We start from the raw sequence: 27,841 nt of genomic DNA on the forward strand, positions 1-27,841 counted from the left end.
GCGTCAGATCCTTGGCCCTTGCGGCAGCTTTCTGGCTTTCAGATCAGAGACTTTCTGTCTGGACATGTCCCAGACTGAACCTAGGACCTGCTACTACATGCAAGGCACGTGCCCTGCCACATGATCTATGGACTTTCCACACATTCAGGCGGAGAATCTTTCTAAGGAATTTCTTGCTCTTTCGTTTTCCAATAAGTTCCTTCCTTCCTTCCTTCCTTCCTTCCTTCCTTCCTTCCTTCCTTCCTTCCTTCCTTCCTTCCTTCCTTTCTTTCTTTTCACTGGCTTTCTTCATCTTTGCTGAAGACGGCTCCCACGCCAGCTCCAGCACTTCCTGCTGAGTCTCAGCAAGAAAACAAAGTGAAGCCAAAGCTCCTTATTAATGAATTCTTGTCTATGTATTGCTCTTCCTTTCTGAGCCTTTTCTTGTTTTAAATTGGGTCCTCCCTTAAAGAGGGCACGTATTGCAGTGAGACTTGGACAACTGACACCCTGTGTTGTGGGTGGGTACGTTTGGACAGCTACAACACCTGATTGGTAGGTCCCTTAAAGCTGGGTGCAATCTGGCCAATGAGACACAGTCCAAATGATTCGAGGGACCTATTTATGCCCATGCACGTGACCCAGAGCTTCCTCTTTTGGTGCGTGCATTTGGAACACCTGCCCACATCTCCCTACTTATAGGGCTTGTGCTTGACCTTGCTATGCCGTCATTGGGACAGGAATTTTCCCCACTTGGCTGATTGGCTGTTGCCATTTGGGTTTCACCTGCCGCATAGCAAATCGTCACAACTTGTAAGGTTGCAGATAGGCTCTGGTTCATGTGATAGGGATGGGAGAATGCTCTCACCATCCCTATGTGAAGGGTATTCCGTTAAAGGAATCCAGGGACTCGGTGGTTTGGTCAACCCCTGAGAGTGGGTTGTGCCTGTGCCTAAGTCCAGGGGGGCATTTGGTTGGCAGAGTTAGCCCGTTCCCGGCTTTCTGCTTATCCAGGTGTTCACGCTTGGCTGACCTATGCTGGAACCCTGGGTCGGCACTACCTGCATGGCAGTGAGCTAGTCGAACCAGAGCCTATGCAACCAATCACTTTCTGTAATCAATAAAGTTGTGGCCTAAATTCTACCAAAAACCAAACCAAAATGTGAGTCATGTGTGAATTTTTTTTTTTGGGGGGGGGTGGTTCTGGGTCTGAACAGGCAAATAGTGCATCTAGCAATTATAAAACAAAATTTAAGAGGTATAAAGTCAAGAGTGGGGTGTTTTTCGTAAACAGCAATGGAAAAAGAAGATTTGAGGCCAGTACCAAGAAGCAAGCCTTTTCTCTTCCCCAAAGAAGAGAGAATCAAGCCATTACACATGCTTGCCTCCACATATAGATGAACAGAGCAATTCCAAGCAAGGTTAGGAGAGCAGAAGCCCTCTGTCATTTCCGTAGCACTGCCAGCTTCTACCAACCAGAGGGAAGCAGGAGGGCAACAGGTGTAAGAAGACTGGGCCTGATTCAGGAATGGCTTCTACTCTGGAAAAGGGAACAGCCTAGGACCCAGGAGATCCATGATTGGCCCTGATGTGCCCCCATTTGGGGGTCCTATATGAGCTACCATGTTTCCTTCACTGCGGCTACAGTGGGGTTCTCTGTGGGCAACCAAGTCCCCTACTCTTGAATCAAACTGATAAAAAACCTCTTTATGCTGACCTTTGAATCATAAGATGTGTGTTTTCTGAACCCACCCCATCTCTGCAACTGAAATTTGTTTAAACCATATTAAATACTTACTTGTTTGCTTGTTGGTTTATCACATTTATATCCTGCCTTTCGTCAAAGGAACTCACGGGGGCATACATGTACAGATATCTGTACAGATATATGTTTAGGGTTATGCGTCCCCCTGCGTGCCCCTCCCCCCAGAAAAAAGCACTGCCTAAAGGTGAACATAAGCATAGCCCTGTGGTATTATATGGGCTGGGGCACAGCTTTTGAAAAACATTCTGAAGTTTTTCATTGGCTAATCTAGATAACAAGAATGGATTACATTTGTGTTTGGAGCTTTGCATTCATTTCTAAGTGCAAAGGAAAGTACAGGTTTAGATCTTGAAAGCCCTAAACAGTATAAGCTCTCAATAAGATGAGGATACAGATGGGGCGGAAAGCAAATCAATCCCTTACTAATGGGAGAGAAAAGACTATTGCCTTTATGGCAGCAAACATCTTTAATTAAGCACCTACTAGAACAGATTTCCACAAAGCCCTAGCTAATGGTTGTGGAAACCAGCATTATGGAGATCACTACGAAGAAAATGTGATATTATAAGAGTTCATTTAGTGCTAATACAGAAGCTATCATGCTGGGAAAGAAGGATAAAAATACCATGTGAAATGTACATTTTCACAAAAATGAGTACTAAACACTGAAGTTTGCTTTTTTCTGAGTGCATAATGATGTCAGGCATTTCAGGGAGACAAATTACACAACCTTGGTAGTGTATACCATATTCCAAACATTTTGATATTGTGCCTGGGCATAAAAATACATCTCTCTACGACCTCTGGATATGAAAACTTGAAATATGAAAATGTGAACTCCCAACTGCAAGAAAGTGTCTGCACTAAAAGTTAGCATTTCAAATATCCTTGTGCAGCCCATGTAAGTATAAGTATACTTGCGCATTGAGCAAGCATGAGCTCATGTGACTGGAGCAGCCATGGCTGAGACCAAGGCTTCTTCTGCCAGTCATTTCACTACTGGGCTTGCTAGTCAGGAGTACACAGTGGGGTGGGACACCAATGCTCACCTGACTTCTCAACAACTGAATTGCTGCTGCTTAATGGAGGAGAAGGGGAGACAGTGGGAAGGCCAGTGTGGTGCAAATGAATTGTTGCATCCAGTTGGACATACTGTCTGTGAATTTCCAGTGTGCCCACCTCTCCGCCCATATCCCTTTCCTCCAGGTTAGTAGTTGTAACACAACTGTTGGGAAGTCAGATAAGCCTTTCCCCCAGCCTGTCCCGTCCATTTCTGTTGAGAGTATGCATATCTTCATGGTCTAAGCCATGGTCTGGGTTGCCATGTTGTGTCATTGTCTTCGCCTTTTGCTTTCCTATCCTTCTTCACTGACGTAAAAGAGTTGTTTCTGTCAAAGGAGAACCTTTCAAAAGACCAACCAGGATACTCCTGTGTTCAGTTATGTCATGTCTGGCGCTTCACTTCCTGGAAAAGATGAGGCCAACGAAAGTTCTGCTCCTCTGCTTTCAACCCTCTGCCCTGCAAATCCCCTTCTACTGAAAATATTGGTTTGTGGTTTGGTGTGCCTTTATTAAAACAAAGCACAAAAATCAAATAATATATGCTGGGTTTTTGGTTTTTTGTTTACCTCACATGCTAGTTCAGAAACCTGAAAGAAATACAATCAATTATTGCTCCTTTGTGTTGGAAGGTGAGAAGAATAATGAGTCTCCAAGGAGGAAGTAGGGAATAATAGCATAAAAGACTGGGAGATACCAAAACAGTTTCATCATGCTCAGAGGCAGGCCTATGATTCATAAACTGCCTAAGTTGAATAAAGTGGCTTAACAGTAGCTGGAGTATCCTTTATGTGGGCTATTCTTACTTGATATCTTACACCTAGGGAGAACTGTACCAGTTGTTACCCAGTACAAGCCACAAATCTGCAGTAGCTTTGGTTTAAACCTTTACAGCTCTTTGCAAGATCTGGCTCCATGGATTAAAATAAACATGTTTTCCCCATTCAATCTCCTGGTATAAATTGGTCTTCAGCTGCAACATTGCTTTTGGAAACATTGAACCAGTAAAACTAGGGAAGTATCTAAAAGAATTATAGCCCTTTTAGGTGTTGTATCCTTTTGCTGAATTCCCTTGCCAATAAGATGTTTGGAAAGACCTTTGGGAAATTACTTGAATGAAAATTTGCCAGTGTTTCAGTGCACCTTTCTGAATATACATTTGCAACAATTTCCCCTAATTACTTTTCCCTAACTAGGTGTCATGCAGACATATGCAGTTTACACAATCTTTCCCCTAATATTTTGCACACATAGTTTTGGGGCTGGAGAACTGCAGCAAACAAATTCAAAGATGTGTGAGTTTTAAAATATAGTTGTGGACCAGTTCTTATTTTGTTTGCAGAAGTTTAAGAATAAGTAGGTTCACATTAAAATGGGAAGCAGAATTTCTTCCTCATCCCTACACTGTAATGATTCATGTGTCCCATGTGGTTGGTGAGAATTCCAAAATCTGTAGGCCCTGGAATAAATCTGGTTTCAAGCACTTGGAAGCAACTTTATTTTTTTTTTTTTTTGCCTGTCAGTGGTATTTTTCTGGTTTTGTGGCTGATTAAATGTCAGGTATGGTAATCATGGGGCTGAGGGAGAAAGCAGAGGGAAAGCTGGCAGGCAGGAAAGGAAGAAGGAAGGAAGGAGTCAGGCTGAATGTTTTCTGAAATGCAATAAAATGCAAGGGGCTGGAGAGAGAGGCAGAAGTTTATACAATTTATCTTCTAGTCCAACACTTGGGTATTTCTGGTTTCTCTCTCTCTCAACTACCCATGTCACATAGAAAAATAACATTACTGGCTGAACTGTTCATGGATCAAACCGATCAACTGGATCACCCTTACCTGCTGTAGACAAAGCTACAAGAAGCAAATGTGGTAGCTTGAACATGTCAACAATGGGTGATATTCATAGAATCATAGGATTGTAAACTCACACATTGAAACTAATGGACACGACTTGTTAAGTTGTGGGTGAACATATCAGACAACACAGCGATTCTTCCAAGAGATCTTGTTTATTCACAGGCCAGGCCAGAACTGAACTGAAGGGTTCAGCCAGCCTGCTTATATAGAGCTCCACTAGAACACAACAGTAACCACTTTCTGTAACTATCCAATCACTGAACGTCACTTTCAATCCCTTATTTGCATATATGGACTTGAGTGAAAACTATCTACAGTATCCCCCTGCTGGCCCAGGGTGAGAACTTCAGTACATAGCATGACTAACTTAGGTTCATTAATTTCTATGGAACAGATTCAACAAACCCATTCCACTAGCAGAAGCCAGGAGAACCCCTGCTAGCACAAGAGAGCCCCTGCCATTGTGCCTTTCCCAAATCTGGTGAGGGAGGTGTCAGAAGGACCCCAAAACAGCATACAGTGGGGAGTAGAGGGGAGAGTGTTCCATCAATGGAACAATTCTATGTTGAATTTTATCCAAAGGGTTTATAATAGGTAGAACGTAATTGAATACAACCCTGAGTAAGAGATGTCGAGGTCCATCCTACCTGCTGGTGGAGGAACACAGTATTTAATAACCCTCCTCCCCAAAAAACTATCAGAAAATGTAGTGGCAAGGGGTGTTGCCTGCCCCAGGTCCAAGCTAAGGTGCTCCCCTCTAAATCCCTTACTTGATACACATATTCTACAGGGGAAACAAACAAAAAACAGCTGGCACGGTACAAGCCTTTTAAATGCAGGTAGACCAATGTCACTTGAGATAGACAACAAGAAAATAAGAAGATGGTTTAGGGATCATATGTTGGAGTTGAACCAAGAAATATTGCAAAACATTTAGTGGTAGTTCCAAGGAGTTTTCATTTGTTTGTTTAAATGTGGCTGTAACCTATTGAGGGTTCAGTCATTTCAGCCATGTCATCTGCAAAGTCCAGCTCTTTGAAAACATGATCTATGCCAACGTTTTTCCTTTCCTGTAGACTCTGTTATGTAATCAGTCACCGGCAGAAGACAACACTGGGACCTTTGGATATGGAAAACAAACAGCTCAAATATATTTTGGTATGCATCAACTTGACTGCTGGTTTTTGTGGAGAACGGTGATGGTTTCTCTATCCAAATAAATTTAAGAGCTTACTGGGGACTTCAAAAACTTCCAACCAAGTTCAAGTACACGGGGCAAAGAAGTGCATGTCTGGTAACTTTTTTCCTTTTTTGCTTAAAACAAACATTTTGAAACTTTGCCCAGACTAACCATAAGTTTAACGGTAATCCACATTGTTGATCAAAATGACTCTGTAAAATCTTTTTTAAAAAATAATAATAATTGCAACATCAAAAATAGGAACAAACCTGTGCTTTAAAGCATACTGTTACCCGAAGAAAAAGAAATTCACCTTTTACCACCCATTGAATGAAATTTCTGCTGCAGCAATTCGTCTGATTTTTCTCTAAGTGCTTTTGTGGTCTTAAACACATCACTCAATGCAGACAACCCGTTTACTCTTTTTTACCCAAGCACTTTAACAATGTCAAGAAACACTGCTACAATTTCTTTCACTTCACTTTTCTCTTTCCATAACAACTCCTTCCTCCACACACACTCATACTACGGGGGTTGTCAGTGACTGTTAAACCAAAGGATAGGATTTTTTGAAAATGCCAAACAGGTAATCCACACAGGGATTTTTTCCCACCAATTCCCATCTTGCTCCTTTTTCTTGATGAGAAGTGAGTTGTTGCTACCGCACACCCCCTTGTTGTTGTTTAGTCATTTAGTCATGTCCGACTCTTCGTGACCCCATGGACCAGAGCACGCCAGGCACTCCTCTCTTCCACTACCTCCTGCAGTTTAGTCAAACTCATGCTGGTAGCTTCGAGAACACTGTCCAACCATCTCGTCCTCTGTCGTCCCCTTCTCCTTGTGCCCTCCATCTTTCCCAGCATCAGGGTCTTTTCCAGGGAGTCTTCTCTTCTCATGAGGTGGCCAAAGTATTGGAGTCTCAGCTTCAGGATCTGTCCTTCCAATGAGTACTCAGGGCTGATTTCCTTAAGAATGGGTAGGTTTGATCTTCTTGCAGTCCATGGGACTCTCAAGAGTCTCCTCCAGCACCATAATTCTAAAGCATCAATTCTTCGGCGATCAGCCTTCTTTATGGTCCAGCTCTCACTTCCATACATCACTACTGGGAAAACCATAGCTTTAACTATATGGCCCATTCCTTAGGCTTGTGTATTATTTTGCATACAATCAGCCGAGCCCTTTTAAAAATAAGGATAATGCCCAAGGTAGTGGTCCAATTTCAAGTTTAATACCTCCGCCATCCCTAATTAGGCCTATGCTATGGTATGGAGGGGTTGCTTTTATGGTTTGATTACTTTGCATTTTGCTTTGCTTCAGATTATTTTATTTTTTGTATTTATTATTACTATTATTATTACCATCATTATTTGTTGTACTTACAATAATAACACAAGTGATAATTTGTTATATTTGCAACCCAGAGTGACTTACATTAAAAGTGAAATAAACAAACACAACCAATAAAGCCTAAATAGATGATGGGTCGTACAGCTCCCACCCCACAGATGCATGAAACCCTTAAAACTAAGGACCGAAAGCCTGGGTCAAGTGAGACGTCTTTCCTTGGCACTTAAAGGAACGGGGAGAGCATTCTACAAGTTTCAAGGGGGCACCAATGAAAAGGCCGGTTTTCATGTTGCCACCCCCTGAAACTCTCATGGAGAGGGTATGAAAAGAAGAGGTTCACGTTGAGTGCAGGGTCTGGGTCAGTCCATGTTTTATTGTGCATTTATTTTAGTTTTTGTAAGTCACTTTGAGAGGACTCTTGGGGTATGATTCTTCCATCTGCTGTATTTGCTCCTGTTTCATAAGCACACTTGCAGCAGTATGCTGGAGCAACAGTTTGCTGCTCAATCCTTTCCCCACTTTCTGTCAAATAGTGAAGGTATCAGGCTGAGGAACAACATGTAAACCTTAGTGGAGTGGGAAGCCAGCCAACTAGAAGAATCTCTGAGGTGTATTTGCCTGGAGGTAGGGTCAGCTCAAGTCCTAGAGTAGGGCAAACAGCAGCCCACATGGTCAGATGGTCCAGAGGTCAGGGAATCCAGTGATCATGGGGTCATGGGTCAAGATGAGCAGGAAGCAGCAAGGTAGCATCAGGAACTACAAGCTTTGTTTCCAGCATCTGACTGCTGGAAGCTCTGGTCAAGAAGGCTGAAGCCAGCTGGTTCTCACCAGTACCTTCTCCTTTGAGTCCTTGAAGGCTGATCAGCTGCAGGTGGAGTCATTCTACCTTCTCCCCCTTCAGGTTGCTGTTCAGCAGGCAAAGATGACCTCTGGCCCATGAAAAGTCTACCCACAAGATGCATTTCACAGTAGATTGTTTCTATAAATCCACTGGCTTCCATTCATCTAGTGGAGCAGAGTGGTTCATGTCCTTTGTTGCTTGCAGAGTGGGGGCTCATGCATCCACAAAAATTATATTCAGTGGTAAACTTGTCCAGTTTACCAGGAAAATCTTGGGTTGTGTTGTTGTTTTTAGAGAACTGTTGTGGATCATGACTATGCATTGCATTATTCTGAGATCAAATCAGGAACCGGACAGCTTCTCTAAATCTGGGACTGTCCTTGGAAATAGGGACACTTCGAGGGTCTGTTAGTAATATGGGCCCAATTTTATAGAATTCTCTTCAAGTGGAGGTCAGACAGTCCCCTTCCCTACTGAACTTCTGTTACCTGTTGAATACTTTTGTCATTCCAGCTGGCAAGTTAGATTTTATAGTTTTAACTGGTTTTTACCTTTTTCTGTATTGCTTCATTGTAAATGGCTTAAAGACGATTGTTGTTAAGCAGGATATAAATTGTTGCAACATATGAACAAATACTAATAAAATAACTTACTGTAAAAAGATAAGCATGTATGTTCATTGCTACACCCCCTTGCCTCTGGATCTGCCCAAGTTTGGTATGTGTCTTCTGAAGTTCCTTGAGTTGGGAAAAAAAACTTCCCCACCACTGTAACCATGACAATACACATATGTGAAAGTACATTTTCCACCCTTCAGCTAATAGGTAAAATTTTGCGCCCAATATTCTGTCACACTCTAGAGAGATTAAAAAAACAAAACACAGAACCTAAGATGAAGGTTAAAGAGGAGGGCTCTGTCAATAGAACGCACCTTGATTTTTAATGACTTGAATCAACCATGAATAATAAGTTTTATCAAGACGTACCTTGACCCATTATCAGTAAAATTGCTTGCTTCAACACTTTCCATCATTGCAGAAGCAAATTGCACCTTGCTGAAGTCAAGCCTCTTCCTCATCAAGACTCTTGATTCAAGAGCTTGCATTGATAGGGGGATGTCCTGCTTTTCCTTAGGACACCCCTATTTTCATCAGAGAAATGTTGGAGGGTATGGAGTTATGCGACCCTCGAGCCCAGGAAATAAGTAACTATACAACCTTTAGAAGACATCAGAAGGCATTCCTGCATAGGGAAGTTTTTTTCATGTTTAATTTTTTATTATGTTTTTATATATGTTGAAATCTGCTTAGAGTGGCTCAGGCAACACAGTCAAATAAGTGGGGTGTAATAAATAAATAAATAAATAAATGCTTTTGTGGGAGGTGTGAGGGAGGGGATTATGGGTTTGTTTTTTTCTTGTTCTTACTATGTAATTTAGGTTTTTATCTTGTATTTTTATGCTGTGTTATGCCCTGAGATCTACGGATGAAGGGCAGTATACAAATTTAATTAATAAAACATAAAATTAAGGATACATTCCAGCCAAACACTCAAGTATGTGGCTTGGGAAGGTTGTGGCCTAGGGAGAGGTCCTGAGAAGTTTAGAGAGCTGTATTCAGTTTCCAGACTGGAGGTTCCCAACTCCGTCTCTTTCTGCTTTATCATTCTAGTTTCACCCTTCTTTTCTTTTCTCTCATATTTGCACAGGAAAACAAGGTTATAAATAAAACCTGCATTATCATAGCTTCTGTGAATATAGTAAAGAAGGCCTTGGGATTCACGTTTCTCATTATTTTGCATCTGCCCATATATAATTCACAATTTCACTCTGAATGTGCTTGCCTCTAATTGTGGAGTCCGGTTGCTTCGCAAAACAGCAGCACGCCTCTTGTTTATTTTCACATGATATGACACCTGTCAGATGCTGCTCACCTTCTTGCTTGAAAGGTTAGGCATGCTTCTGTAATCTACTTTCTGTCAGACATTTCTAAGAGCGTTTGCTCCAAAGACTTAGATTTCAAAAAGATTCCTTAGTCTCTTTTTATGACCTCCATACCAACAGGCACAGGCACCGGGTTGCGCCCGACATTGGGAGATGACATCACACGTGTGTGTGCGATGTCACATGCATTGTGCATAGAATGTGTGAGGACTATTGCATCGGGAGAGGCCGACCAGGCCTCCTCCCAATGTGACAATCACACGCCAGGCCATACTGGTCCATGTGACGTCTTCCAACACTGTGTGACCCAGGGTGACATCCTGCCAGGCCTCCTCTGCCCCCTCAAGATGGGGGGGGGGTGGCTGAGCCCCATCCCAGTGGACATGGGGGCACTGTAGAGGCCTCTTCCCCATAGGGTTGGCACTCCTGCCAACAGGATTCACTGCTAGTCCCTGCTTAGTTAGCAGGAATAATTATAAAAAATCAAGGGTTAGCAATCTCACTTCTCAAACACTTGGTGGTATGTGGCTAGTAGTCTTCACTGGGCTTAGTGGCTAACACATGTTGCTGAGGAAAAACAGTGAGGTTAGATCATAGCTCAGAAGTTCACTTATTTGCCTAAGCTGAGAAACCCAAGAAGCCGACCAATTTTATTTTATTTTATTTCCACCAGGGCAAATGAATGCACAAAGTATTGTGCGTGCTGGTTATGTTTGTGCGTGTCTTTAGGTACACCAGTTTAGAGATTGGTGTACAACAGCTGCAAAGCAAAGGAGTGGAAAAATGAAAATTACACAGAGTTAGATATATGTACAATCAGTTTTAAATGAGCAATTTGGACAGGGAGAAATGTTTCTAAGTGCACCACAAAATACTTTATAATTTGCAAGGGGTACTCCAGCATTCTCCATGACACTGACAAGCATCATGCAGTGGATCTCAGATTATGTATTGCACCTAGCCGAGGCAGCAAATTGTGCCCTGGATAAATGCTCTTTCGCCAGCTTCATTTTGTGATTTATTTATTTTTTTAAAATCTATGCCTGATTATTGGCTTACTTTTACTTAGATCCAATCATTAAATGCCTTGTTCATTCAGTGCCTGCAAGTTCAGTCAGTAAATGCCAAATATTCTCTGAACATTAATCTGGAGCAGCATTTATAGCTTCATCTCCTATGTTCCCTGTAGTATGCAGTTCACTGCCTGCTTAGGTGGACATTGTGGCTTCAAGTTCCTTGACCATCTCTGTGTGCCCTCATTGATCCTCCTTCTTTTCTCTCCCCCCACACTTCAGATGGAGGGGCACAATTGTGCATGCAGCATAATAGCCTTGATTAAGCTGGTCTCTGTGAGGCAGCTATAGGGCAGCCCCAGGCGAAGGAAAGCGTTGTGACACCCGGGGAGAGCCTCACAGCATAGGGTGCATGTGTGGTGTCGCTACATACGGCGCATGCGCCGTAAGTAGGGCCACCACACATGCGCTGTATAGCAGTTTGCCACCGGCGTCACTCCAGCACTGTACGGACGGTGCTGGCATCCCTCCGTTGCCGCTGCAGCCACAACCTTGGGGGGGCAGACTATGTTTTTTTTGGGGGGGGGGAATCAACGAATTTCTATGCCCCACAAATAACCCAGAGATGCATTTTAAATAAAAGCACATTCTACTCATGTAAAAACACCAGGCAGGCCCCACAAATAACCCAGAGACACATTTTAAATAAAAGGACATATTCTACTCATGTAAAAACATGCCGATTCCCGGACCCTCCGTGGGCCGGATTGAGAAGGCGATTGGGCCGCATCCGGCCCCCGGGCCTTAATTTGCCTACCCATGCTCTAGACGATGTGTCGTGATAATAACCAGGTTCTCCAAAGCTCATGCAGGCACGTAGCTGCTCTTCTAATCTCTTATGAACCGACAAGAATAGTACTCTGGAATACTAAGCATTAAATAAGCTAATAAAGATTAAGAAGTGGTGAAAGAGTTATCTCTATGTCAGTGTTTCCCAACCTTTTTTGGGCAAAGGCACACTTGTTTGATGAAAAAAATCTCGAGGCACACCACCATTACAGCCCCGTGACGTCAGCGCGCAGCGTCATGCCGGGAGGGACGCACGAAAGTGTAAGTTTCAATTTTTTCCCCTCCCCCTTGCCGGGGAACCTCCAAGCTTTGGGGGTGGGGGGGGGAGGAGGCAGCAAAGCGAGGCAGGAAGGAGAGCATGGCTTGGCTGGGTGAGCTTTGGCAGGGGCAGGGAATGAGAGCCGCAAGGCGGGCGCTGCGGGCGGAGGCGCTGCCCGCCGAGCTCGCAGGCAGCCAGGCAGGCAGACGGCGAGAGCCCCGCGCTGGGCGGCCTCTCCTCGCCGCCGCCGCCCCGCCTCTCACCGCCCGACTCGCCCGCCTCCCTCCAGGCAACATCTCGCGGCACACCAGGCAACATCTCGCGGCACACTAGTGTGCCGTGGAACACTGGTTGAAAAACACTGCTCTATGTGCATGCCCATAACACCATTTGCTGGCTGCGGGAACAGGAGGGTAAATAAGAAGCACAACTAAAGCCACAAAACTTCTCAAGACTTTTCAACTTCTCAAGATGGGCACAGCTTGGCATTAGTGTAGAAAGGAAAACCCTGCACTCACTCATTCTCTCATAAATTAACATGGACCAAAGGTGCAGACAATCAGCTACAAATTCACTTCTAAAAATGGCAGATCAAACAGCCACTCTACTACCATAAATAGTAAGTGCTGAAAGGCCTTTGCTCAACCATTTTTTGTTGCTTCCTTTTCTGCTTTCCTGAACCTTGTAAGCCTATTGCTTTGGCAAACAGCCTCCTTGGTGAGCTATTCTCATGACTAAATTAATCGTTACCTATCTTTTGTAGTAGTAGTAGTAGTAATTAGTAACGGATTTCTTACTTGCCTTTCACCAGGAGGTCCCAATGCGGGTTGCAGCAATTTTAAAATACAGTATTAAAATTAGTTAGAACAAGTCACAGTCCTAGGTGCTGAGGTCCCTTCGCCCCCCCCCCCCATAAAATATCTGAGGGGACCAGGAGCCCCCAAAGTTGATGGGCATTGCCATTCAAATGGTGTGTGTGTGTGCCGTGTCTTGTGAGTGATCATGTGATGCAGAGCTTTCCTCCCTCCACCCAATATTCAACATATATTCAACATAATATATTTGACATAGAATATATTAAGAATGAAAATATTAACTAGATAGAAAGATTCAGTCCCATGATTTTTATTTATTCTTTTGGTCTCAGCCCTTTTCACCTTGTTTTTAATCATGGTATATTTCTGTCAAGTCAGTGTTTAAAAGTCAGACCTTTGCCTCCCCACCCCCCGCCCCTTACACTTCCAGCACATTCCTAAACTCGGGTGGTCGGATGGCAGCAGACAGCTCAGATAAAGAACTCAACAGAAGATGCTTGAAATGCAAGGTCACAGAAAGGGCACTTCTTATCCATGATCTAAAAGTCAGTGGCTTTGGTTTTTTTGGTTTTTTATCTAAATTGATTTATTTAACAAATGTATATACCACTTGATGGTAAGAAAACCTCCAAGCCGTTTACACAAATATAAGGCAAAACATTAAAAATTATTGGCGAGGAGCAATGAAAAACATTCCAAAAGCCGCTTAAAAAGAGAGGAAAAAACCACACACATAATTTTTACGTTTCCATGTAGGGTTGCCTGAATAAAAAGGTTTTAAGCAGGTGTCAAGAAAGAGTACAGTGAAGATAATAATAATAATAATAATAATAATAATAATAATAATAATAATAATAATTTATCATTTATACCCCACCCATCTGGCTGGGCTTCCCCAGCCACTCTGGGGGGCTTCCAACAAAATATTAAAATACAGTAATGCATCAAACATTAAAAGCTCCCTGCCTGGTGTCCCTAGGCAGGGAGTTTCAAAATGTAGGTGCTGCCACACCAAAGGATTGATTTCTCACAAGTATGGATTGAGTATTACAGATCCTCCAAGTGTCCCTATTTTCCAGGGGCAGACCTAGATTCACAGAAGCCATCTCAGTTTCTTATGTGATCCCAGAATGTCCTGCTTTTCTTTGGGACATCCATATTTTCATCAGAGAAATATTGCAGGGAATAGAGTCATCCGACCCCTGAGCAGTATGCCACATGCCTGGAGATCATAGAATCGTACAGTTGGAAGGGACCATGAGGGCCATCTTGTCCAACCCCCTGCAATGCGGGAATCTCAACTAAAGCATCCCTGACAGGCGGCCAACCTACCTCTGCTTAAAGACCTCCAATGTGGTATGTTGATCACATGCACACTACAATGTGTTTCACATGGACAGTCCGCTCTGTGGCCGCGCAATTCCGTTATCTGCTGATTATTTTATGGAGGCGAAACCAATTGAGAAGGAGTAATGTAAAGCAGAATAGAACTACATATAGCTTTATAACTTGTTATCAAAAAGGAAATTGATTCAACGGCATTAATGGTTAACAGTTCATGCTTTCTCCTTGTGCGTATGGGGTTTTTTTTTTAAAAAAAGCCAAAATAGCAGAGATTTCCTTTCAGGCTACCGTATTATGATAACATTCCAAAGGGTACTAAAAAAAAGTAATAAATCATGATTGTGTGGAGTATTTATTTGACTCACCTTGTGATCACCTTGCTTAATCAGGGTTCAAAACCCAGATTGAACCTGCATGAAGAAGTGGGTGAAGTAGCAGAGTCTCTTCTTTTGTTCTTGATCAGTCATGATGGAGGAGAGAGAAGGAGAAGTTTCCATTCCTCTCTCCTCCCCTACACACGCTGCTTGCAATTGCCTGTTTAAACAGGGTTTAAAGCTCTGATTAAACATGTGACCCAGATTGGTAAGGAGAACCTGTGCAGAAGGAGACCATAACAAAGTGTCACCCTTCCTGCTCAAGGTCTACCTCCTGATAGCCCCAGGATGCTCCAGGGGTCCTAACCCAACCTGGGTTAGCTGATCTCGGGTTGTCTGGAGAACTCAGTTGAAGTCCAGAACTGCTTAAATCTCCCCAGTTTGGCTTCAGCCTTGTCAGGAACTGGTGCACAGCCCAAGTTTTAATATCACGAACTGCTTTAGGAGGTTCGAATGGCAAGTGACATAGAATATTTAAAACAAATAAATAAAAGGTCCTGGAGATAACTGTGTGCTGCCTTAAGTACCTTGGATGAAAGGCAAGATTTAAATGTAATAAACAAGCACACAAATAGATCCAATAGCATATTGATTTACATAATATATATGCAATTTATATTTCCTAAGATCCCTAGGAAGGCATCATTCAAAGGCAGTCCTTGTTAGTATCTTCGCTCACAGTCAGAGGTACCTGGCCTCCCCCGAGGCAATTGAGCGAGATACTGTGTTTACCTTCCGTCTGCGACCCCGGCAGGCTAGGTAAACAAACCGGCGATTCTTCTCATTAGTCGTGAGAAGAACACACCCTCTGCTTCTCTGCTTCTCTCTCCCTCCCTGCATTCTCCCAGGGAGGAGAAATGAGACAGACAGGAGTCCTTTCTACATGTTTTATTCCTGTCACTCAACAGTACATAGAAATGTGACTGCACCCTTCAGACTCCATTAGAAGAGTCACTACTCCTCCCCTGTACTTCCAGCACAGGTCATATGACACTCTGAGCTAACATCCGGTGCTCAGTACAGAGAATAGGCTCCACCTTTTCTCCAACAGTACATCTGCAAAACATAACATCCTGTTTTGCATTCCAGCCATCTGGAGCTGGCTTTTGCCTTGGTGCTTTTTCCCAACAGTCCTCACACTACCTCATCATGGAATCCTCAGGACTGCAGATTCCAAACTGGACACCAGATTTAATCTGCTTCCTGGCCCAGGTGGTGCAGATCAGGTAAACTTTGGACCACAATTTCATTGGATGCAATCTCCATCTTAATAAAATGAATGTGGGTCAATAAGCATGAATCTGAAGGTGGCTGGAAAAAAATGTATCATGTAGATATTGAAGAAGAAGGCACAGGCATGAGCAGGTGAAAGGCTTCTGGGACTGATATTTCTCCATTTTCTACATGTGCAAGCTGCTTCTTTCAGATAAACACAAAGTCAGAAGCTAATCTAACCAAACTGTAGGCTAATTTGAAATTCCTTGACACTTATATGTCAAATGATGAATGGAGTATGTCTGATATTCCTCTCCAACTCCCATCAGAAATGCCTGACTTGTTTAGATTATGACCTTGAACTATTCCACAGACTTTTTCAGATTTCAGAGTGCAAAAGACACCTGGTCAAATGAAGCTTCAAAAATGTTCCAGTCCATATCTGGATTATTTTGACAATATATGCATTTATTTATTTTCACATTTTCTGAACTGCATCCTCATCCAAACACAGATTCCACATTGCTGCACTTATAACATACTCCAATATCGGTAGAATAATGAAACAAACATAATTTCTGTTAGAAATGAAATGATGCAGAAGATTTAAGAATCCTGGGAAAATTAAAATGCCTTAACTTTCATATTTGTAAGGGTACAGTGTCATTTCCAGGCTTCCTTTGGAAGGGTATTCTAAAGGCAGGGTAAAAATACTGCAGTCTTTGAACTCATGGGGCACATGTGGTCTCTGTCATCTACCCAACATTAAACCTGACAACCCTTTGTGTGCAGGCCCGGGGGGAAGGGCACAAAAATTGTACCTCTCCATGTTGATACATCTTCTTGCCAGTCCTATAATCAATTCCCTGGGAGTACAGCCCAGTGAACTCAGGGGGGGCTTATTTCTCAGTAGACCTGCTTAGACCTTCACTGGGGTTAAATATTCATTATATATTCATTTAATAGGAGTTAGGACTAGAACTGAAAATATTTGACAATAATCCTTCTATATAAGATGTATCTGAACCAGTTCATAAAACAATTTGGAGTTGCTGAAACAACGCTTGCCTCCCAGAAAAAAAAGTTAGAAACTTTAAAAATACTAATAAGCCTAAACCAGAATGGAACCCATATTTTTAATAGTTCAGTTGTTTCCCCCATTCTTTTATCTTAAGCAGAGTGTTTTCTCTTAGTTTCCATTTAAACACAGAAGCAAAGCAATTTTCTATCGTTATCTATGCTTGGAATAGAGTTTGAAGTTAGTAAATGAGTATCAGGAAGATTGTGTTGCACCAAACCCCATTATCAAAAAGAAAGGTGATACATCTCAAACCCCATTGCTTCCCTTGTTAGATAATTCCCCAGTCTAAATTGCAGGCATTTTCAAAGGTAAGTGAGATCTACATCAGTATTTGATAAATGGTAAAGCTACCAGGCTTGTTCATCCTCTTGGTGGATCAGGACCACAGCTTTCCAGAATGTACCAATGAGCAAGACCATGCACCTGAACAGGTTCTGTTAAGAACATTGCACAAATCAATGGTATGTGGCTGGCTGTCCTCTTGACTGACTCAAAGGGTATGGCAGCATTGATATGCTCCTTTCTGAGTGTCCTCTACGCATGCATCTTATTCTGAAAAAAGCATTCCAGTCTCAGAGATCTCTCTCTGGCTTGTAGCAACTGGAGAGTGGGCCTTCTCAGTCATGGTACCACACACATGGAATATCATAATAAATAGCCAATAAATCTTGTCTCTTCTGAGAACAGGGGTGATGGTTTTGTGTGAATCACTTAGAAAGCTTTGTTCCATAGTTTATATACAAATAGCACTAGTGGCATGTTTCATTTCATCAACTTGTGTAAGAACATAAAAAGAGCTACCCAGATCACACCAATGGCCCATTTATCCAAGCATTCTGTTCTCATATTGGCCAACAAGTTGACTATGGGAAACCCATAAGCTTAGCCATCATGGTTACTAGACATTAATAGCCTTATGCTCCTTGAATTTGTCTAACGGCAGAAGTGTGTAATGTTCAGTTGTACAGAACTGCTCATCAACGTTTGTGCCATACCATAAAAAATGTTTTCTATCTCAAAAATATTCATTATTCTGCTCCTTCAAAGGAAACCCACAACCCATTGATCTACAAGGTATTTTGAAATCTTTACACTGCCTTTCTCCTCATGACCAACAATCAGGAGTACATTGGAATGATTCAGAGGACTGCCTAGAGAAGAAAGAGTAATATGAAATGCTGTATTTTTCTGTCTATACGATGGGGGTAGATGGCCCAGAGTTGTTGAGCTTTTTTAGGGAGGGTTGCCCAGACTTGTTGAGATTTTTATGGGGGGGTCGAAAATTGCATGAACTGCCATTCAGTTGCCAGCTCATCACCAGCAAGCGCATTCGACTGCCCGCTCGCTGCAGCACCAGCCTGTCAACAACAGCCCTTGTCGCATGCACCAATCAACAGTCCTATCGCCAATGACAAAATCTTGCTCGTGGCAACAACCAATTGCCAGTCCACCCTCAGCACTATCCGTGTATAAGACGCCCCCTAATTTTTGACATTATTTTTTTTTTAGGAGGAAAACCTAGTCTTATACACAGAAAAATACGGTAGTTACTCCATGACATACTTCATTCACCATGTCAATTTTTTTCCCCCATGAAATTTATACAATGATTGAATGTGAAATAATATCCAAATGGTTCACAAAATATCTGCCAAAAGTGGTTATTGTGGTCCTCTGACTCACTGGCCTCCACACCTGATCCAGCACTGTGCAGCTCAAGTGACTTTGGGTCAACTCAAATTCTCATGCATGTGTGTCTGCTTTCATCCATGAAATGCTGGATAATATGGATCATATGCCCTTGTCCTTCCTCAATGATCGTAGTAAAACTACCTTAAAGTGTATTGAAGTTGTCCCCAACTCATATGTTTCAAGCTCTTTCCCTCCAGATGCTCTCATCAGCGCAACTTCAATTCATTTTTGTTTGTGTATGTACCAGGGAATGCAGAAGAGGGTTGAAAATGGTTCGGATCCTGAGAGCTTTTAGGATACCCTTTTAGGATACCCCCTCACAGAGGTGTACAATTCCCAGAGTGCTTTAATAATGAATCTCACTTCCCAGGGAATTCTGGGAAATGTAGCTCTCTGTGGGTAGAGGTCTCCTAGCAACTCTCAGCACCCTAAACCAGCTACAGTTCCCAGGGTTTTTTGAGGGAAGCCATTAGTGTTTAAAGTGGTATGGTACTGCTTTAAATGGAAAGTGTAGATGGGGCATTAGAGTAACCCACAACCTTTTTTTTAATCTACAGCTGTTTCGGCTGATGTTTAAGAAGTGCAAATCTCTCATTATATCCCACTAAGCCCTTTTACATCAATATCACAGTAGCTGAATATTTTCTAGGCCAGCTTAAATGACCTTGATAGAATCAGATGAGGTTTTTTATTGGGGGGGGGGGGAATTGCTGGAAGATCTCCAGTCTTGATCTGCAGTGACGCTGTGTTTTGCCAGGGTTTCCCCCACCCTCTGTATCTCCTCCAAACTCAAACCAATCATTTCTGGATACAGCTAGTGTGAGACTGACTGATTGCCTCTTTTTCCAAATCACATACAATAAATCCTGACACTGGGCTCAGAAGGACAAATATTTTGTTGACTTCTGCAGCAGGTTCTGTTTTACGCACCAGGATTGTTTGTTGTTTTGTTTTTAGGTTGTAAGAAACAGCTGTTCGATGGTTTATGTGCAGATGGTCCTGAATCTTACACCATCACGATTCCATAGCCTCTCAAACAATATTTAGAAATTGCTGCAATATCTACAGAGCTTCTGTTTTCATTTCAGCAAATAGTTAGTCCTCATGGCTTGAGTGAAATTGGGGGTGTGTGTGTAACTCTTCCATTGAAGACTTTAGTGTGTGTGTGTGAGAGAGAGGGGGGGGAGGGAGGGAGGGAGGGAGGGAGAGAGAGAGAATTTCAGTACAGTGGTACCTTGGTTCTCAAACTTAATCCATTCCAAAACCAAAGTGTTCCAAAACCAAGGCACGCTTTCCCATAGAAAGCAATGCAAAAAGGATTAATCCATTCCAGGCGTTTAAAAACAAACCCCCAAACACCAATTTAATATGGATTATACTATCTAACGAGACCATTGATCCATAAAATGAAAGCAATAATCAATGTACTGTACTATAAAATAAATAAGACACTGTTGCAGATGATAAAAAAGAAAGGTTTTTTCCCCCCTTTCCTGTACTGATGATAGTCATTGTTTGGATGGGAGGCTTTTATCCATTTCTGCAGTCACACAACCAACCAACCAACCAGTAGCTGAACTGGGTTCCACACAGTCACAAAAACAAATTAACCGAAAAAGCCTCAAAAACAAAAATGCAAAATAAATAGCAAAACAAAAATGCCAAACTTAATCCATTCCAGAAGTCCGTTTGCCTTCCAAAATGTTTGAAAACCAAGGCGCAGCTTCTGATTGGTGCAGGTGTCCCTGAAACAATAGCCAACTGCATTGGATCTTTGGCTTCCAAAAAACATTTGAAAACTAGAACACTTGTTTCCGGGTTTTCGGCCTTTGGGAACGAAGGCGTTTGAGAACCATGGTACCACTGTATTCCAGACAACATTAATCTCAGCTTGCTCCTTTCCCCATAAAGCTCAGAATCTATATGTCTATATCCTTACAGTGATACCATCTGGAGGGGGGGGGTTGCATGTGCTTGAATGCTTATCATGTTATGGTATTTTTTCTTGATAATTTTCAAACTATTCATCCTTTCTTTTGAAATTTATTCTAGAGTCTGCCTTTCCATTGCAAAACGTCATTCATGTGAAAGTCTAATCTCATGGTGAATATGTCCATTGAGACTCACAGCAGGGATCAAAGATTTGGTCAGAGACAGACTGGCAATGATGGTGACCAAAGTGTCATTTGATAGAGGTTCAGCAAAGATGAGCTCAGGAAGTTAAAAAAACGATTGGAAGAAGCAAATGAAACTAGAGCCAAATCAAGCATCAGACAAGGATCTTTAGCCATTTCAAGAGATGAAAGCCAATCTAGGTACAAGGAAGTTATACTCAACAGGTCCAAACAGGACAAAGGCATTGCTAGAACAAGGTGAGGCTGAGACAATTTCAGACAAAGCAAGTTGATGGCAAGCCAGACTGGAAGATCAGTTCTAAAGCAAATAGCAGAGAGAACCAAAAAAAAACAGTAGCACTGCTAACTAAGTAGAGGTCACACTGCACATCTGTGTTTTCAAATAAATAATCATAAATCAACAAGTGTGCTTTCTTTCACACAAACACTCGTGTACCTGTTCATTGCAACCTGTGAATGAGTCTTGTGACATTCTTGCAAAGCCCAGAACTGCGTGGCTACACAATTAATTAAAAAGAATAGACGCATGCACAAGCGTCAAATCTGACTAATGTATAGGTTGAAAGAAAAAGGACCGTGATGTGAAACTGCTACTGCATCCGCTTCCTCTTTCACCTTCAGTTCTTAAGTTCTTTTGTAAGCACTTCTAGTGCCCAGAGGCTTGCTGCTCTTATAAGCCAGTTTGCTGATCTTATAAGCCAGACGTGAGGGCTACCTGGTGCTCTGCAGATGTGGTTGGGCCATAACTCACTACCCTTGATAATTAACCATCCTGTCTAGCACCAATGAGAGTTGAAGTCCAATGACGCCTGGAGGACCAAACATTCCCCATCCCTGTCATAAGCCATTTCCACAAAGCTCCATTGTCAGCCAGTATCCTTCATTCTCTCCCCCCACCATGCATTATTTGACTTGGAATAGGCCTGTGTAGATAATAGGCTTAGCTTGTAGTTTATCTTGAGAATAATCCGATACAGTAAAGGGCAAAGTCAATTGAGGTGCTGTTGACATTATTCCAGTTGGGTTGTTCATTCAGAAACCATCTGTTGATTATCATCAAACCTGTTGGCAACAAGAGTGCAAATCATACCCACCCCCACCCCCCACCTCACTTCTCTTGATTTTGTTCTGCTTGCACATTGGCAACAACGCAAGGGAGAAACAGACAGATTTAGGGTGCTGTGACACAGCCAGGAACAATACAAATTGACACAGATCATGTCACTTTGTGAGACTAGAATGCCGTAATTGCATGTTCATTCTCAAGTTGCTATTTACAGAGTTCACAGCACTAACTCAGAGCTGACTTACATTTGGAAAGCAGAAACACAGTAAAGAGTGAACAGCACCTCTACTAAAGTAGATCCAATATCGGGGTAAGTAATCTCAGATTTGGATGATGAGCATTGCCCCCTCTCTGCCTGGTCCTTGAAACTCTCCCTGGGCCACATTCCTCATTGGCCCAGCATCGTACTGGATTGCTTTTGGTTATCTGGAATGTGCCCTTGAATAATGATAAAGCCTCTTGTTTGCAAGGACGGAGAAAAGAGTGGTGTGATGGGATGCGCCAAAACCTCTGATTTTGCTCTGCTGGAATGTATCCAGCAAAACTAAGAATCATATCTATTGCTCCAACCAATTTTTACCTGTAGTCTATGAGGGAATGTGGCTCTGCAGCTGGAAAAAGTCTCCCATTCATGTCCTATAATAATATCTGACCTAGAGTGGGGTGGAATCGGTATATAGTGGTACCTAGGGTTAAGAACTTAATTCGTTCCGGAGGTCCGTTCTTAACCTGAAACTGCTCTTAATCTGAGGTACCACTTTAGCTAATGGGGCCTCCCACCGCCGCACCGCCACTGCCACACAATTTCTGTTCTCATCCTGAAGCAAAGTTCTTAACCCGAGGTACTATTTCTGGGTTAGCGGAGTCTGTAACCTGAAGCGTCTGTAACCTGAAGCGTCTGTAACCTGAGGTACCACTGTATAAACACAAAATGTGACATTTGAAACTTAGAGAACACTTCGAGAGGCAGCATGTGGTTATATTCTACTAAAATCTCTCCTAAGTTTGATGCCTTTTAAGAACACAACAAAAGCCTGACAAAGCCTAATAATAATATAAACGTTTCATACCTGGAAAAGCACTCATTCACCCTTCAGTTTTCTAGGTTGTGTTAGTTGCTGCTCCTTCTGTTCTTCAGAGAGCACAATCTCCTTCACAGAATGCATTTAAGATCTAATGCTTCAGTCTTAAAAGTTCTGCTTCTGAACATACTTGAAAAACCACTGAAACAGAGTCTTAATCCAACCCATTTGTGCCATTGCTGTTGCTGGTTTGGGTAACAATGCCAAAATATTTTGATGTTGTCTCCTTGTCACGCTCTTTGGAGCTATACAATTAAATTTTTTTCCCCAAGGTTTGCTTTGGACTCACCTTGCAGATGCGTGAGTCATGTGAGAGCTAAGCCCAGCAACTTTTAAAGCTGCACAGAGAGCCTCTTCCATTGAAGTCTCCCTTCATAGCCTTTGGCACGCATTTCAGGAAGTGTGTTAAGCAGAATGCCTACATGGTGAAAAGTATTAGACTATTTGGATGAACTGCTCATTTTGTTGGTTGCGTTTTGGATGGTCTAAGGTTGGATGGATCTGTCCATTTTGGTCCATCTCATTTTCTCACACGCACCCCATCTCAAAATCAGTTTGCAATTTTCTGGAACATCATCATCATTTTAAAATATGTGCATTTCTTCTAACACACACATTATTATAAGCAGTTTTGCCTAATGGACACATTATTTGCCAACAATCCCCTCTGATATAATGCAGGTTTGTATTTTATTTTCCCTCATGCATACGTTTTTATGTATACCTTCCTCTAATGTAGACTTTTTAAATATTCATTTTGCTGTTGCTGGAAAACTGCATTGCAAAATTTGGAGAAGTGCAAATTGTGTGTATTGTTTCAGAAAGCATAAATAAAGGCACAATCTACCAGTGGGGCTTTGTGGACTGGTGGTGTTACCATTACACTGTAGCCCTCCTGGTATTGGCAGCCACAGTAGAAGGTGTGAGGTTAGGAGAATTGGATTGAGAATGAGCCTGACGCAGTTGCTTGATGACTGTGAAACCTGATAGCATGTCCCCTGGCTAGGCATTTATTGAGCGTAAGTAGGAGTTTGATGCTGGCAGAGTGGAGTGGGTGGCTGTCTGAGCCAGGAAAGCTGGGCACGGTGACATTTTGGCCTAATTTATCTGCCCACCCTGATATAAAGGAGGGGATTCTACTGAACTCTATTATCTATCTATCTATCTATCATCTATCTATCTATCAATCTATCATCTATCTATCTATCTATCATCTATCATCTATCATCTATCATCTATCATCTATCATCTATCATCTATCTATCATCTATCTATCTATCTATCTATCTGTCTGTCTGTCTGTCTGTCTGTCTGTCTCTATCTATCATCTATCTATCACACACCCTCTCTCTCTCTCTCTCTCTCTCTCTCTCTCTCTCTCTCTCTCTCACACACACACACACACACACACTATTGGACAAGAAACAGACAAGCTAAGCAAAATAGACAAATAAGGGAGCAATCTGGGGGGAGGTTTGAAGGACCATTGGCTGTGATCAACCTTCCTCTCCACCTACACAGAGAGAGGTCTGTGATCAGAGAAAGTGATGGGAGATGAAAAGATGTGTGTTTTGTGTGAGAGGGGGACAGACTGGGGGAGACCTTGGATCTGCAGAGTCGAAAGTTGTCAAGTTCTGCTGACAAATACCTAAGAAGGAAGGAAAACTGCCTCACCTGTGGATCTAGCTTAGTTGTTCCCCCTTTCATTGAGACATACAGAAGGAACATTTCCAGAAAGCAAGATAGAAGAGGGCGGATGGACTCTGTCCCTCACACACAAATACAAGCTGTCCTGGCCAATGCAAGCCTTGCAGGGCTTAGACAGTCATGGTTCTTCTTCCACAGACTCTCCACCCCCACCCCATAGGATTTCTGTACATTGGAAGAATGGACTATCAAAGGCTATGAGATGCAATTTAGCATTAAGGGCTACAGAAGTTGGGATGGACAAATGTTTCAATGTTAATTTTTCTGTTTCTCTTCCCCCCCAATCTTAAATTCAGTTCTCCACATTTCTGTAGTAGTTTGTCACCTTTTTAGTGCAAATTTCCCCTTATAAACACTTTTTTCTATGCCATTTTGAGAAGTGAAGATTTCAAAGGACAATTGTGCTTCAGTTCATGTATTGGTTTGAGAAATATGAATTAGATGGTTTCTCACTGAAATGCGAACAAAATCCCATTTCTCTTCCATCCCTGTTCTGTTGTTGCCTTCGTGCTCTTGGGTTGTGGATTTTGTTTCATGAGATTATGTTAAGTGTTGGTTCTGCTTTAACATTTGTGTTAAGTTAATATAGTTGATTTAAAAACAAACAAACGCCACACATATTAAATTTTTCTTTTTTTTCTTTTTCATACATCTTCAGTCTACTATACCCACTTGTTCTGAATGCATGTGCATACATATATAATCCTAAATATCATACATTTGAGATAATGCAACTTTTTCCTAGTAGGTCTTTTTATTCTTTTTTTTTTAAAAAAAAAAACACTGCAATAGTTTTTCCTTGGTATGGCATATGGTATTTACTTTCAGCACATTCTTTGAGTAGAAGTCTGACATTTGTAGAAAAATGACCTATATTTTCTTGAGCACGTCTGCTAAATATCACATTTATGTCTGATGGGAAGTGGAGATAGGCAAGCAAAGAAATCAGCTGTTCATGGAAAAGACCACGGAAGAGTCTTCGGAAGCCTACAGCCCTTTTCTGCTCATTCAGCCATCCTCTCCCTTCGCAGTTTGATATCAGCTTTGTGTTTGTCCACTGCAATCCACAAAGAATTCAGTTTGCCTAAATAAACCTGAAGCCTAAGGGCCAAACTAGACCTGACACAAGAGACACATCAAGTATCCACGAGGATTAAAGCATTCAGCATTGGGTGCCTGGTTCTGTGGCATTCCCTACCAGCTGAAATCAGCCAGGCTTCCTCCGTGGGGAAACCTCTTCATGTGTAAGGAATGGGCAAATTTCACCCAGATATGCTCTTTGGTTCAAAGCTGATGTGAGATGACAGACACAGAAAGAGTGCCTTCCAGTAGGTTTATTCATTCATCCATTCATTATAATGGAGTTGTGGGTGGGCATGCACCAGTTTACTTCCAGACCACCCTGGGTGAAGGGCAGGCTATAAATGTCTATAAATAAAGAAACAAATTCTAATGGGGGGGGAATAACCCCAAATGGCAATTAAACACATGCACAATTTTACTGCACTGATAAAATCCATGCACATGCCCATACCTATTGGTGGAATTTCACAGCCAGGCTTTGCCAATTTCTCACACATGAAGAGATTGTCAATTTCCCCTTCTGGTGCAGCACCTTGAACCAACCTTGGGGCAGGAATACAGACTTGTGCTGTTCATGGGAAGCCTGAAAACTTTCAAGCATGTATTCCCACTGACCAAGGTATATTATACATAGCACTGAAATGAACAGATGTCATTCTGTGGAAAGTGGCACCTACTTAGGCAGTCAGCAGCTCCAAGGATCATAGTTTTTCTGGCTTCCTCTTGTGTTTGCTTCAGCGTTGGTTTTCTTCCAGTCCTGCTTGCCGTCAGCTTGTTTCGTCCCAGCCCCACCTTGTTCCAGCTGTACCTTGGCCCCATTTTGGCCAGCTAAGCACAAAATCTTTGTTCTCAAATTGGCTCCATTCCTCTGGAAGTCACTCAGTCAGATTGTCTGATCTGCGATGGCTGATTTGGCTCTGGTTTCGTATCTCGCTTCCAAACCCGGTATCATTTCTGACCACATCTTTGCATGACCTCCATTGATAGCTTTTACGACTGTCATCAGCAGCTTGTTCTGTGACCATGTATTTGGTACACACCTGAGCAATCTGGATCCACCTGAGACTCAGCTGACAGTTAAAGAGCTGAGAGCTCTTGCATGGCGGATGGTGTCTGTGCTGGGAAAGGGATGTGGAGATGCAAGATTTGGAAGACATTAAAAGAAAAGGGTGGCAATTAATGTTAATAGCAGATTTAGGAAGTGGGTGTGTTTTGATTGGAAAAGGAATCTACCTTGCATATCCTATACTCCCCTAAGAATTCAAATTTCTTCCATATTGGGCTTGGTTCATAAGGCTTAGCACCACAATCAAACTTCCCCTATCCTAAAGTTTTACATACTCTTTCAATAAGAAGAGCCCTGCTGAATCAAGCCAGTGGCCCATGTAGTCCACTATCCTGTTGTCACATTGACTAACCAGATGCCCATGGGAAACCTGCCAGCTGAACCTGTGCACAGTAACCCTTTCCCCAGATGTGATTTCCAGTAACTGGCATTGCAATGGGGGAACATGGTGAGCGTTCACCCTTGTGCTTGTCTGCAGCAGTAGATGGCTCTAAACACACTCTACTAATGCTTAGGAACTCCAGGAACTGCAATTCTTAATACCTCCTGGATGTATGGACCTAGCCAGAAATAATGAAACAAGAAAGAAAGAAAGAAAGAAAGAAAGAAAGAAAGAAAGAAAGAAAGAAAGAAAGAAAGACACATCCTACAGATTTCAGAGTTCCCAACAGCATTGAGCACATCTGAGCTGCTACAAGATCTGCTCATGTGTCAATGCACATGTATTTGCCAACATATATCTAACAAGTCCATTCATTGTAAACACTAACTTGGGGATTAGCAATACTACTGGAGATGATTATGTACCACAGACTTCATTGCAATCAACCGAATTACCACACTTGTGTTGGTAGAATTTAGCAATGAACTAAATGACTTGCTGTGGGGGAATTACTTGGGGAAAGTGTCTCCCCACAATGGTTGCTTTGATTCTAGAAGAGTAACCATGGGGAATGGGCAGAGCCTGGCAAAGTTGAAAAATGACTTTGGACTGTATACCAAGATCCTTCTAACCCCTGGATCCAGCAAGTGTTAAAATACCATCCAGTCTAGCTTCCAGGTGAGGTGATGGCCTGGATAATGGCACATAAATG

The sequence above is a fragment of the Podarcis liolepis genome (assembly GCF_965112155.1).
Source record: "Podarcis liolepis genome assembly, chromosome: 5".
NCBI lineage: Eukaryota > Metazoa > Chordata > Lepidosauria > Squamata > Lacertidae > Podarcis > Podarcis liolepis.